General features: G+C 43.8%; 1 pseudogene; it reads left to right on the top strand.

The window, feature by feature from the left end:
• The first annotated feature begins 8,476 nt into the window (after positions 1 to 8,476).
• On the top strand, positions 8,477 to 10,710 carry LOC138843791 (egl nine homolog 1 pseudogene; annotated as a pseudogene).
• Positions 10,711 to 11,527: the final 817 nt, after the last annotated feature.

Below are 11,527 nucleotides of genomic sequence, written 5' to 3' on the forward strand. Positions count from 1 at the left end.
TAGAATCTTCATGTTTTACTTTTGAATGTTTGAATATAATGATATGATGTGTTATAGCAAAGTGCTCTGATCATGTCTTTTGGGGATTCTGTGTGCCTTTTGTTCTTGGATGTCTATATTCTTCTCTAAGTTAGAGAAATATATTATTTTGTGTATGTTTCCCCCACTCTGTCTCTCAAACTCTTTCTCATTCTGTATATGCATGTTTCTCTTTCTCTTTGTCTCTCTTTGTTTTTGTTTGTCTCCTGTCTCTACGAATGTCTGTCTCTCACCCCTAACTGTCTTTGTCCTTTGAGTGTTCCTATCTCTAGATTTCTATCTGTTCCTCTAGTAGACCATCTCTGGCAGTCTTTCTCTATCCATCTGTTTCCCTATTATGTCTCTACATCTTTATGGTTTATCTTTCTATTAATCTGCCCAACTTTATGTGTGTTTCTCTATTGACTCCCTACTCCTTCTAGCAATTATTCTGGAAAATGCCCTATCTTTGACTTCAGAACCCAATAGGTACATTCATCGTATTCTGATCCAGACAATACATGTGTAAAGACATATATATTTTGTTACTATTTTTAGAGTGATATCATGTGTTTTTCTGCTGGCCTTGTCAGCAATTTCCACACTCATTATACAGTGCTTTTCAATTCACCTCAAGGATCTAGAAAACCTACAGCAAACCAGACCCAAATCTAGTAGGAGAAGAGAAATAATTAAAATCAGAGAAGAAATAAAAAAAAATTACAAAAAATCAGCCGAACGAGGAGCTGGTTTTTTGAAAAAATAAACAAAATTGACACCCCATTGGCCCAACTAACTAAAAAAAGAAAAGACCCAAATCAATAAAATCAGAGATGAAAAAGGAAACATAACAACAGACACCACAGAAATAAAAAGAATCATCAGAAATTACTACAAGGACTTGTATGCCAGAACAGGGAAACCTATCAGAAATGGATAGATTCCTGGACACATGCAACCTAGTAAATTGAACCAGGAAGACATCAAAAACCTAAACAGACCCATAACTGAGACAGAAATTGAAACAGTAATAAAGGCCCTCCCAACAAAGAAAAGCCCAGGACCAGATGGATTCACTGCTGAATTCTACCAGACATTTAAAGAAGAACTGACTCCAATTCTTCTCAAACTATTCAGAAAAATCGAAAAAGAGGGAGTCCTCCCAAATTCTTTCTATGAAGCCAGCATCACCTTAATTCCTAAGCTGGAAAAAGATGTAGCATTGAAAGAGAATTACAGACCAATATCCCTGATGAACATAGATGCAAAAATCCTCAATGAAATTCTCACCAATAGAATGCAACAACACATCAGAAAGATCATCCACCCAGACCAAGTGGGATTTATCCCTGGTATGCAGGGATGGTTTAATGTGCACAATACAATCAATGTGATACACCACATTAACAGACTGCAGAAGAAAAACCATATGATTATCTCAATAGACACCGAGAAAGCATTTGATAAAATACAACACCCGTTCATGATGCAAACTCTAAGCAAACTGGGTTTGGAAGGAACATTCCTCAATACAATCAAAGCAATCTATGAAAAACCCACAGCCAACATCCTATTGAATGGGGAAAAGTTGGAAGCATTTCCACTGAGATCTGTTACCAGACAGGGATGCCCACTCTCACCAATGCTATTCAATGTAGTTCTGGAAGTTCTAGCCAGAGCTATTAGGCAAGAAAAAGAAATTAAAGGGATACAAATTGGGAAGGAAGAACTCAAACTATCCCTCTTTGCAGATGATATGATTCTTTATTTAGGGGACCCAAAGAACTCTACTAAGCGACTATTGGAACTCATAGAAGAGTTTGGCAAAGTAGCAGGGTATAACATCAATGCACAAAAATCAACAGCCTTTGTATGCACAGACAATGCCATGGCTGAGGAAGAACTTCTAAGATCAATCCCATTCACAATAGCTACAAAAACAGTCAAATACCTTGGAATAAACTTAACCAAAGACATTCAAGATCTCTATGATGAAAATTACAAAACCTTAAAGAAAGAAATAGAAGAGGATACCAAGAAATGGAAAAATCTTCCATGCTCATGGATTGGAAGAATCAATATCATCAAAATGTCCATTCTCCCAAAAGCAATTTATAGATTCAGTGTGATACCAATCAAGATACCAAAGACCTTCTTCTCAGATCTGGAAAAAATGGTGCTGAAATTTATATGGAGACACAGGAGACCTCGAATAGCTAAAGCAATCTTGTACAACAAAAACAAAGCCGGAGGCATCACAATTCCAGAATTCAGGACATACTACAGGGCAGTTGTAATCAAAACAGCATGGTACTGGTACAGAAACGGATAGACCGATGGAACAGAATTGAAACACCAGAAATCAATTCAAACATCTACAGCCAACTCATATTTGATCAAGGATCCAAGACCAATCCCTGGAGTAAGGACAGTCTATTCAATAAATGGTGCTGGGAAAATTGGATTTCCACATGCAGAATCATGAAGCAAGACCCCTACCTTACACCTTACACAAAAATCCACTCAACATGGATTAAAGACTTAAATCTACGACCTGACACCATCAAATTATTAGAGAGCATTGGAAAAACCCTGCAAGATATAGGTACCGGCAATGACTTCTTGGAAAACACCCCAGAAGCACAGGCAGTCAAAGCCAAAATTAACATTTGGGATTGCATCAAATTGAGAAGTTTCTGTACTGCAAAAGAAACAGTCAGGAAAGTGAAGAGGCAACCAACAGAATGGGACAATATATTTGAAAACTATGCAACTGATAAAGGGTTGATAACCAGAATCTACAAAGAAATCAAGAAACTCCACAAAAACAAAACAAACAACCCACTTAAGAGATGGGCCAAGGACCTCAATAGACATTTTTCAAAAGAGGAAATCCAAATGGCCAACAGGCACATGAAAAAATGTTCAAGGTCACTAGCAATCAGGGAAATGCAGTTCAAAACCACAATGAGGTTCCACCTCACCCCAGTTAGAAGGGCTCACATTCAGAAAGCTACCAACAATAGATGCTGGAGAGGATGTGGGGAAAAAGGGACACTAACCCACTGTTGGTGGGAATGCAAACTGGTAAAGCCTCTATGGAAGTCAGTCTGCAGATTCCTCAGAAACCGGAATATAACCCTACCGTTCAACCCAGCCATCCCACTCCTTGGGATTTACCCAAAGGAAATGAAATTGGCAAACAAAAAAGCTGTCTGCAGCCTAATGTTTATTGCAGCTCAATTCACAATAGCTAAGACCTGGAACCAACCCAAATGCCCATCAACAGTAGACTGGATAAAGAAATTATGGGACATGTACTCTATAGAATACTATACAGCAGTCAAAAACAACGAAACCCAGTCATTTGCAACAAGATGGAGGAATTTGGAAAACATCATGCTGAGTGAATTAAGCCAGTCCCAAAGGGACAAATATCATATGTTCTCCCTGATTGGCGACAACTAACTGAGCACCAAAGGGGAAACTTGTTGAAGTGATATGGACACTATGAGAAACAGTGACTTGATCAGCTCTTGTCTTGACGGTTCATGTACAGTGTAATACTTTTCCATTTTAGTATTTTGTTTTTGTTCTAGTACCATTGGTTGAACTCTGTAATTAACACACAATTGTTCTTAGGTGTTTAAATTTTAACTGAAAAGTGATCCCTGTTAGGTATTTGGAAAACATTATGTTGAGTGAAATAAGCCAATCCCAAAGGGACAAATACCACTTGTTCTCCTTGATAGGTGAGAACTAACTGAGCACCAAAAAGGAAACCTGTTAAAGTGAAATGAACACTATGAGAAACGGCAACTTGATCAGCCCTCACCCTGTTGATGAACAGCTTAATATGTTATCCCTCTTAGTATTTTTTGTTTGTTCTACTTAATACTTTTGGTTGAATATTGTGTCAATACACAAGTCTTCTTAAGTGCTGAAACTTAACTGAAAAGTGATTGCTGTTAAATATAAGAGTGGGAATAAGAGAGGGAAGAGATGTGTAATTCAGGACATGCTCAAGCTGACTTGCCCCAAACGGTAGACTTAGAAACATACCAGGGGATTCCAGTTCAATCCCATCAAAGCTGCATGTACCAAGGCAATCTCACTAGTCCCAGTGATCAATTTCTGTTCACAATTGATCATAATGATAGGACTAAGAACCAAAGGGATCACATAAACAAGAATAGTGTCTGCAAATACTAGCTGATAGAATAAAAAAAAAAAGGGAGAGAATGATCCCACATGGGAAGTGAGATACACAGCAGACCCATAGAATGGCAGATGTCCTAACAGCACTCTGGCCTCATAATCAGCCCTTAAGGCATGCGGATCCAGCTGAAATGCCCATAAGAGTATTTCAGGCATGGAAAGTCAAGACACTCTGGGGGGGGGGAACCTAAATGATAGATCTCCGCAAGTGAGATCCCAGTGGAAAGAATGGGTCATCAAAGAAGGAGGTACCTTTCTCTGAAGGGAGGAGAGAACTTCCACTTTGACCATGGCCTTGTCTAAATATGATCAGAGTCGGTGAACTCAAAAGGCTTCCATAGCCTTGGCAGCTCATGACAAGAGCCTAGGGTGATTACTGAGGCCATAAACAAGAGTGTCAATTTGTTAAGTCAACAACAGAAGTCACTGTGCACTTACTCCTCATGTAGGATCTCTGTCCTTAGTGTGCTGTACATTGAGATTTAATGCAATAACTAGTACTCAAACAGTATTTTTCACTTTATGTTTCTGTGTGGGAGCAAACTGTTGAAATCTTTACTTAATGTATGCTAAACTGATCTTCTGTATATAAAGAGAATCAAAAATGAATCTTGATGTGAATGGAAGGGGTGAGGGAGTGGGAAAGGGGATGGTTGCAGGTGGGAGGTACGTTATAGGGGGGAAGCCATTGTAATCCATATTCTGTACTTTGGAAATTTATATTCATTAAATAAAAGTTAAAAAAATGCCTAAAAATAAAAATATGTAGAAAAATAGTCCATTATAATACCAGTCCAGTGAAATGCAGAAAAACAATATTCATTTCAGACTAATCAGAATTTAGCTCAGACTACTACAAGGGTTACACAGTGAGACTACCGGCAGTTCTCCAAGAAGACATTACAAGGCTTCCTACCACTGTCTCTAAATAGAGCATTAAGATATGTAAGAGCAAACTTACATAACTCCAAACAAAAATACAAATTCACCATTTGTAATCAGTACAAATAGATCAACGGTATAAATACCCAACCAGTGGTCATTAGTAACTAGGAATATGGAACAAAACAGAAATGTCAGTTAACACTAAGTGAGTAAATAAATAAGGTCCTTCTAAGTGCTGGGAAATAAAAAACTAACTAAATGTATATGCATGAAAAGTTAGATACTTAATCCTTGTACTCCCTCCACTAACCCTGCCTATAGAATTAGAATTTATTCACAAACTATAGCCTAAAAATATTTTCATATTATTTAAAATTTCAAATTATTATAAAAATTACTGTGAATTAATACATGAAAAAAATTAAGTAAAATAATATCACAAATATAAAAAAATAAACCAAGAAAAACTCACTGCTGAGAGTAATAGATAGTAAGCCACAAAAACACATTAAAAAGAACCTTGACTCATTCACCAGTGGGGGCAGAGGTAGAAGAGATCAGAAAGGCCCCTGGGGGCCAACAATGCAGCATAGCAGATAAAGCTGCCGCCTGCATTGCCAGCATCCCATATGGGTGCCGGTTCCCATCCCAGCTGCTCCACTTCTGATCCAGCTCTCTGCTATAGCTTGGGAAAGTGGGAGATGCTCAAGTTCTTGGGGCCCTGCACCCCTGTGGGAGACCAGGAAGAACCTCCTGGATCCTGGCTTTGGATCAGCACAGCTTTGGCCATTGTGGCCATCTGGGAAGTGAACCAGCAGATGGATGACACCCCTCTCTCTCTCTCTCTCTCTCTCTCTCTCTCTTTCTACACCTCTCCTCTCTGTAACTCTGCATTTCAAATAAATAAATCTTAAAAAAAATACCCCTATGGCTGGCGCCACAGCTCCATAGGCTAATCCTCTGCCTGCGGCGCCAGCACATTGGGTTCTAGTCCCAGTCAGGGCACTGGATTCTGTCCTGGTTGCCCCTCTTCCAGTCCAGCTCTCTTCTGTGGCCTGGGAGTGCAGTGGAGGATAGCCCAAGTGCTTGGGCCCTGCACCCACATGGGAGACCAGAAGAAGCACCTGGCTCCTGGCTTTGGATTAGTGCGGTGTGCCAGCCGCAGCGGCCATTGGAGGGTGAACAAATGGTAACCGAAGACCTTTCTCTCTGTCCACGCTGCCTGTCAAAAAAAAAAAAAAAAAAAAAAAAAAAAAAAAAAAACCCTGAACCCTGAACTGACCAAGGCGTATTTATTTACCTGGGAGTAGCCATTCCATTAGTGTTTACATTATTAATCAAACTTAGCAGAAAACAAAAGATCCTCTTTCTTTTTTCAAACTTTTTTCTTTTGACAGGCAGAGTGGACAGTGAGAGAGAGAGACAGAGAGAAAGGTCTTCCTTTGCCGTTGGTTCACCCTCCAATGGCCGCCGCGGCCAGCGCGCTGTGGCCAGTGCACCACGCTGATCCGAAGGCAGGAGCCAGGTACTTTTCCTGGTCTCCCATGGGGTGCAGGGCCCAAGCACTTGGGCCATCCTCCACTGCACTCCCTGGCCACAGCAGAGAGCTGGCCTGGAAGAGGGGCAACCAGGACAGAATCCGGCGCCCCGACCGGGACTAGAACCCGGTGTGCCGGCGCCGCAAGGCGGAGGATTAGCCTAGTGAGCTGAGGCACCTGCCTTTTTTTCAAATCTTATCACTGAATTAACTGAGGTTCCATCAAAGAAAACCGCAGTCTAATATTCAAATCATGGCACACAGTTCCTACACGAGTGGGCAGACTGTGAATAAACGGAAGCAAATTTCTACAAAAGACTCGAATGGAATGAGCGCTGGGAGGCAGCCTGTGGAACCCACACTCAGCTTCCCCAGGCTCCAGGTCTTGGTGCTCACACCACCTGGGGTCGGCCTCCCCCACACTCCATTTGTCCACGTGGGATCTGTGCCATCCCAAGCCTCACCAGCAGAAACTCCGTCCCCACACCCTGCCCCTCGTCCTTGGCCCAAAAGCCTGTGGTAAATACACCACTGAGTCTCTGCTGTTACGTCATTAGCAACAAAACGCTGACTCAGACCCCCAGGGAAAGCTGTGGACCTGAGACCCCGGTGCCCAACTCAAGGAAATCAGGTCACGCGTGAGGTTCAGATTCTCCTTCTCCCCACACAACCTGGAGAGGTGAGGCCGGGTTCAGGCGCAGTCGCTGCACGCTGAGACGGGGCAGCACACCAGGGTCCCAGCTGCCAGCCCCCCTCCCTCCTGTGGGCCCGGGACCCTCACACTCACTGTTTCCGGCGTCCAGGGACTCCGGGCGTCCTCTCAGGGCCCTGCGCTGAGGGGAGTTCAGGGTAGAAGCTCTGAGCTGACCGGGGCGCTCTCAGGAGCAGACCAGGAAGAGGATCCCCCACCCAGGGTCTGCCCTGTTGCCATGGTGCGCCTGATTCCACAGTCACAGAGGCCGCATGACGTCACAGAGGACGCACCCAATCAGCATCGTCCCTAGCCTGAGGGCGGGCCCTTGGGGTTGTGCCGGGTGAGGGGAGTGAGAGGCGGGGCTTGGCCTCAGGCCTGAAACTTGGCCTTCCCGACAGCAGGGGGCGCTGCCCCGCCCCCAGGATCCCATCTCCTGAGATCCTGTTCGGACCTTGAAACTGGAGCTTGCCATAATCCTCAGGTGAGTTATAGTTTACTGTTTACTGGATTCTGGGCCTTTTTCTCTTTGTGTTCTTGGCTTATTTTTCTGTTACATCATTCGATTTTTGTTAAGTATGGATTTGAAGAGTATTTCTCATACAAATATTCATTTTCCAGATTGTACTTTGTCCCTTACCATTGTTTTCTATTTGCTTTTTATGGGGACCTGGTAACCCACTTGATTGTATTGATCCTGTACCCAATAATTTTGCCTAATTCACCTGTCAGCTCTATTTGGTTTTGGACTATGTTGGATTTTCTCTACATATATAGCATCATTAACATGTTAACAGTTCTGTTGCTAAAAGCTGACCCTATACCTTAAATTTCCTTTTGTGTGCTTGATTTCCATAATTATGCATCCAGGACAATGTTAAAGAGAGAGAGAGAGAGGAGAAAGCCTTTTTTAGTTCACTCTCGGGGAAAAATCGTTCAGTGTCCTGAACCAAGCATGTGCACGGCCACCGCCCCCTTGGGCTCCCCTAGGCCCTTGCTCTGCATCCTCCTCCCTCTTGTGCCTCCAGCGCTGGTCACCACCGGGCAGCGGTGTCTGTGCAGAGAGCGCAGAGCGAGTGGCGCCCGCAAGTCCTGCACTGCTCCACAAGCTGGGCCTGGCGCCCGGGATGCCCAGGCGGCGCCCTGGAAGGCGCTGGTCTAGCGCGCCCAGAGCGGAGATCCTCATCCCCACGCAGGCAGTACACCCTCAGCCCGTGCGCGATGAGGCACTGAAGCAGCAGCCGGCACTGAGGGGCCGTCCCCAAGGACGAGAAAGCGGCCTGGCCGAGGGCGGGGAGCACGGCCTGCTTGAGGCAGGTGCATGTGGCAGGTGCATGACGCAGAAACGTTCCCTGCTGCTCTCCCTGCTCCCTGGCCCGGGACTACGCAGTCCAGCCCCCACCACCACTGCCTCCACCATGGGCAATGACAGCGGCGGGCCTGGGGGTCGGGCCGGAGCAAGGGGACCAGCAGAACTGTGAGCTGTGCGGGAAGATGGAGCCTGCTGTGCTGTGGCCGCCCCAGCGCCAGGACTGGAAGGAGCAGGAGCTCCTGTGCCAGGGCAGAGAGGGCGCCTCTGGCCGCCAGGCAGGCCCACACCAGCACCCAGGCCTTTCCCCTACACCGCGGACCAGGGCCTGTGGGACCAGAGCCTGGAGGCCTTGGGGCAGTGCCTCCGCCGCCGCCAAGGCTTCTGGCCGGCCCCTGGAGTTGCGGCCAAGGCAAAGGCCAAGTAGGTAGCCAACCCTGCGGTCGCGCGTCCCCGCCTCGCGTGCCTCCAGGGCCCCGCGGTTGCCGAGGCGGAGCCTGGGAAGGAGGAGCCGCTGATTGGCCGTCGCTGCACCTGGAGAAGGCGAACTTGTACCCACCAAGCAATAGACCAGGCTGCGGATTGAGCCATAACTGAGATCTGCAGCCCAAAGGGCAGAGGAAGCCGCTTCCGACGCTGCCTTGCATGAACAAGCAGGACATCTGTGTAGTGGACGACTTCCTGGGCAAGATAGGTGAGGAGATGCGTGCCCTGCAGAACACAGGCAGGTTCATGGTAGCCCTAAGAGCGACTCGTCCTAGGGCATCCGAGGTGACAAGATCACCTGGATCAAGGGCAAGGAGCCCGGCTGTGTAACCACTGGGCTGCAGATGAGCAGCACGGACGACCTGATCCTCCACTGTAAGGAGAAGCTGGGCAACTACAAAATCATTGGCCTGATGAAAGCCATGGCTGCTTGTTATCCAGGCAATGGAACAGGTTGTGTGCGTCATGTTGATAATTCAAACGGAGATGAGAGATGTGTGACATGTATACATTATCTTAATAAAGACTGGGGTGCCAAGGTAAGTGGAGGTGTACTTTGAATTTTTCCAGAAGGCAAGCCCAGTTTGCTGCCATTGAACCCAAATTTGATAGATTGCTGTTTTTCTGGTCTGACCCTCGCAACCCTCATGAAGTACAACCAGCATATGCTGCCAGACAGAATAACTGTTTGGTATTTTGATGCAGATGAGAGAGCAGCAGCTAAAGTAAAATATCTAGCAGGTGAAAAAGGAGTGAGGGTTGAACTCAATAAACCTTCTGAGTCAATCAGTAATATGTCTTATAGAGCCTCTCATCCAGCAATACCCTCGGTTCACTACAATAATTGTTGACACTGTTAACTTGTGAATGCAAATAAATGGGATAAATAAAAACAGACAACCAATCAGCAGTTTAATCAGGAAAAGATATAGCTGTTTTGTGGAGCATCATACAAGAAGATTTCACTGCTGTGGCTTTGTACTGCATGATCCACTCAGAATCTGTGATTGTTTATGGGAGGAAGGTAAGCTATCAGTGGAAAATGGTTTTTACATCTGGACAGGAAATCCGTGCCCTGTGTGGAATTTTTTCATTCTTATATTTTGTATGATCTGTCATCTAGCTGAGTTCATTCCATATCTCCCTTTTTTTATATCAAGTTTAAATTTGGGGTAATTTTTGTATGATTAGGTATTATTTATATTGAATTGAGAAAAAATCACAGTATTATTAATCTATTTTTGTGAACTTCTTCATACTATTAAGTTTTTGCCCTAAAAGACCTCTCAAAATGATTGTTGCTAGTGGCTGATGGTTAATTCATTTTCTTTTCACTTAAAATAAGAAAAGGAGCACTTTACCAATGGAAATATCAGATTTTTTTGTCGTGCTATCTTGCTCTAATTTGGATTCTTAAAGATTGCTGTTGTCATGTTTTTGACATTGTTAATAATGAAACCTAACAGTGAAACAGTCATCATTTATTACAAGTAGCTTCAGTTCATGTTTTATAAGGAAAAATACACTGTAAGAAGGATTTACATTTTCAAGTTGTTTTTTTTTTTTTTTTAACAAAACTAGAGTGACTGGCACTAAGTGAACTTGAGATTATCCTCAGCATCAAGTGCTTAAGATAAAGGGCTTTCTTCTGCATTCAGGTGTTTCCTATGGAGGTAGATGATAATTTCCCATTTCTAGGTTTTCCCTTTTGCTTCTCAAATTGATTGCACTTTCAAATTTATTGATTTCTTCCTAATACTCTAACCCATCTGATCTTCAGATCATAACGCTGTTTCTTTTGAAGCACATCAGGGGGAGATTATATTTGCATTGAGAAGGAAATGTGTTTTTACAGACTTGATGTTCAGTGAGTCTTCAGACAGCTCTTGAGACATTGCCCAAATGTGACGCCAGCCTTCTTGTCAGTACTGAAAGATGTATGCTTAGTTTAGAAAAATGAACAAGCACAAAACCAGATAATTTTATTTTTATGTTTTTGTGGGTTTTCTTTTTTATATTTTAGAAAAAAGAAGGAACATTACATAATCACACAAGGCCTCTCAGACTTCTGTTACTTAAAGAATGAGTTGGGACAGACATCTTAGATTGCACTCTCCTAAGCTCTTTAGCAAAGAGCCCTTAAGTTTCTAACCACCTTCTTCAATCTTCTTTGCCAAAATCTGAGTATACAGAAACATTTCTAGATATTTCTTTTTTTAATTTTTATTTTATTTATTTGAAAGTCAGAGTTACACAGAGAGAGAAGGAGAGGCAGAGAGAGAGAGAGGTCTTCCATCTACTGGTTCACTCCCCAGTTGGCTGAGCTGATCTGAAGCCAGGAGCCAGGAGCCTCCTCCAGGTCTGCAGGGAACTCCAAATTCAG

This window comes from Oryctolagus cuniculus, chromosome 1 (assembly GCF_964237555.1).
Source record: "Oryctolagus cuniculus chromosome 1, mOryCun1.1, whole genome shotgun sequence".
Classification (NCBI taxonomy): domain Eukaryota; kingdom Metazoa; phylum Chordata; class Mammalia; order Lagomorpha; family Leporidae; genus Oryctolagus; species Oryctolagus cuniculus.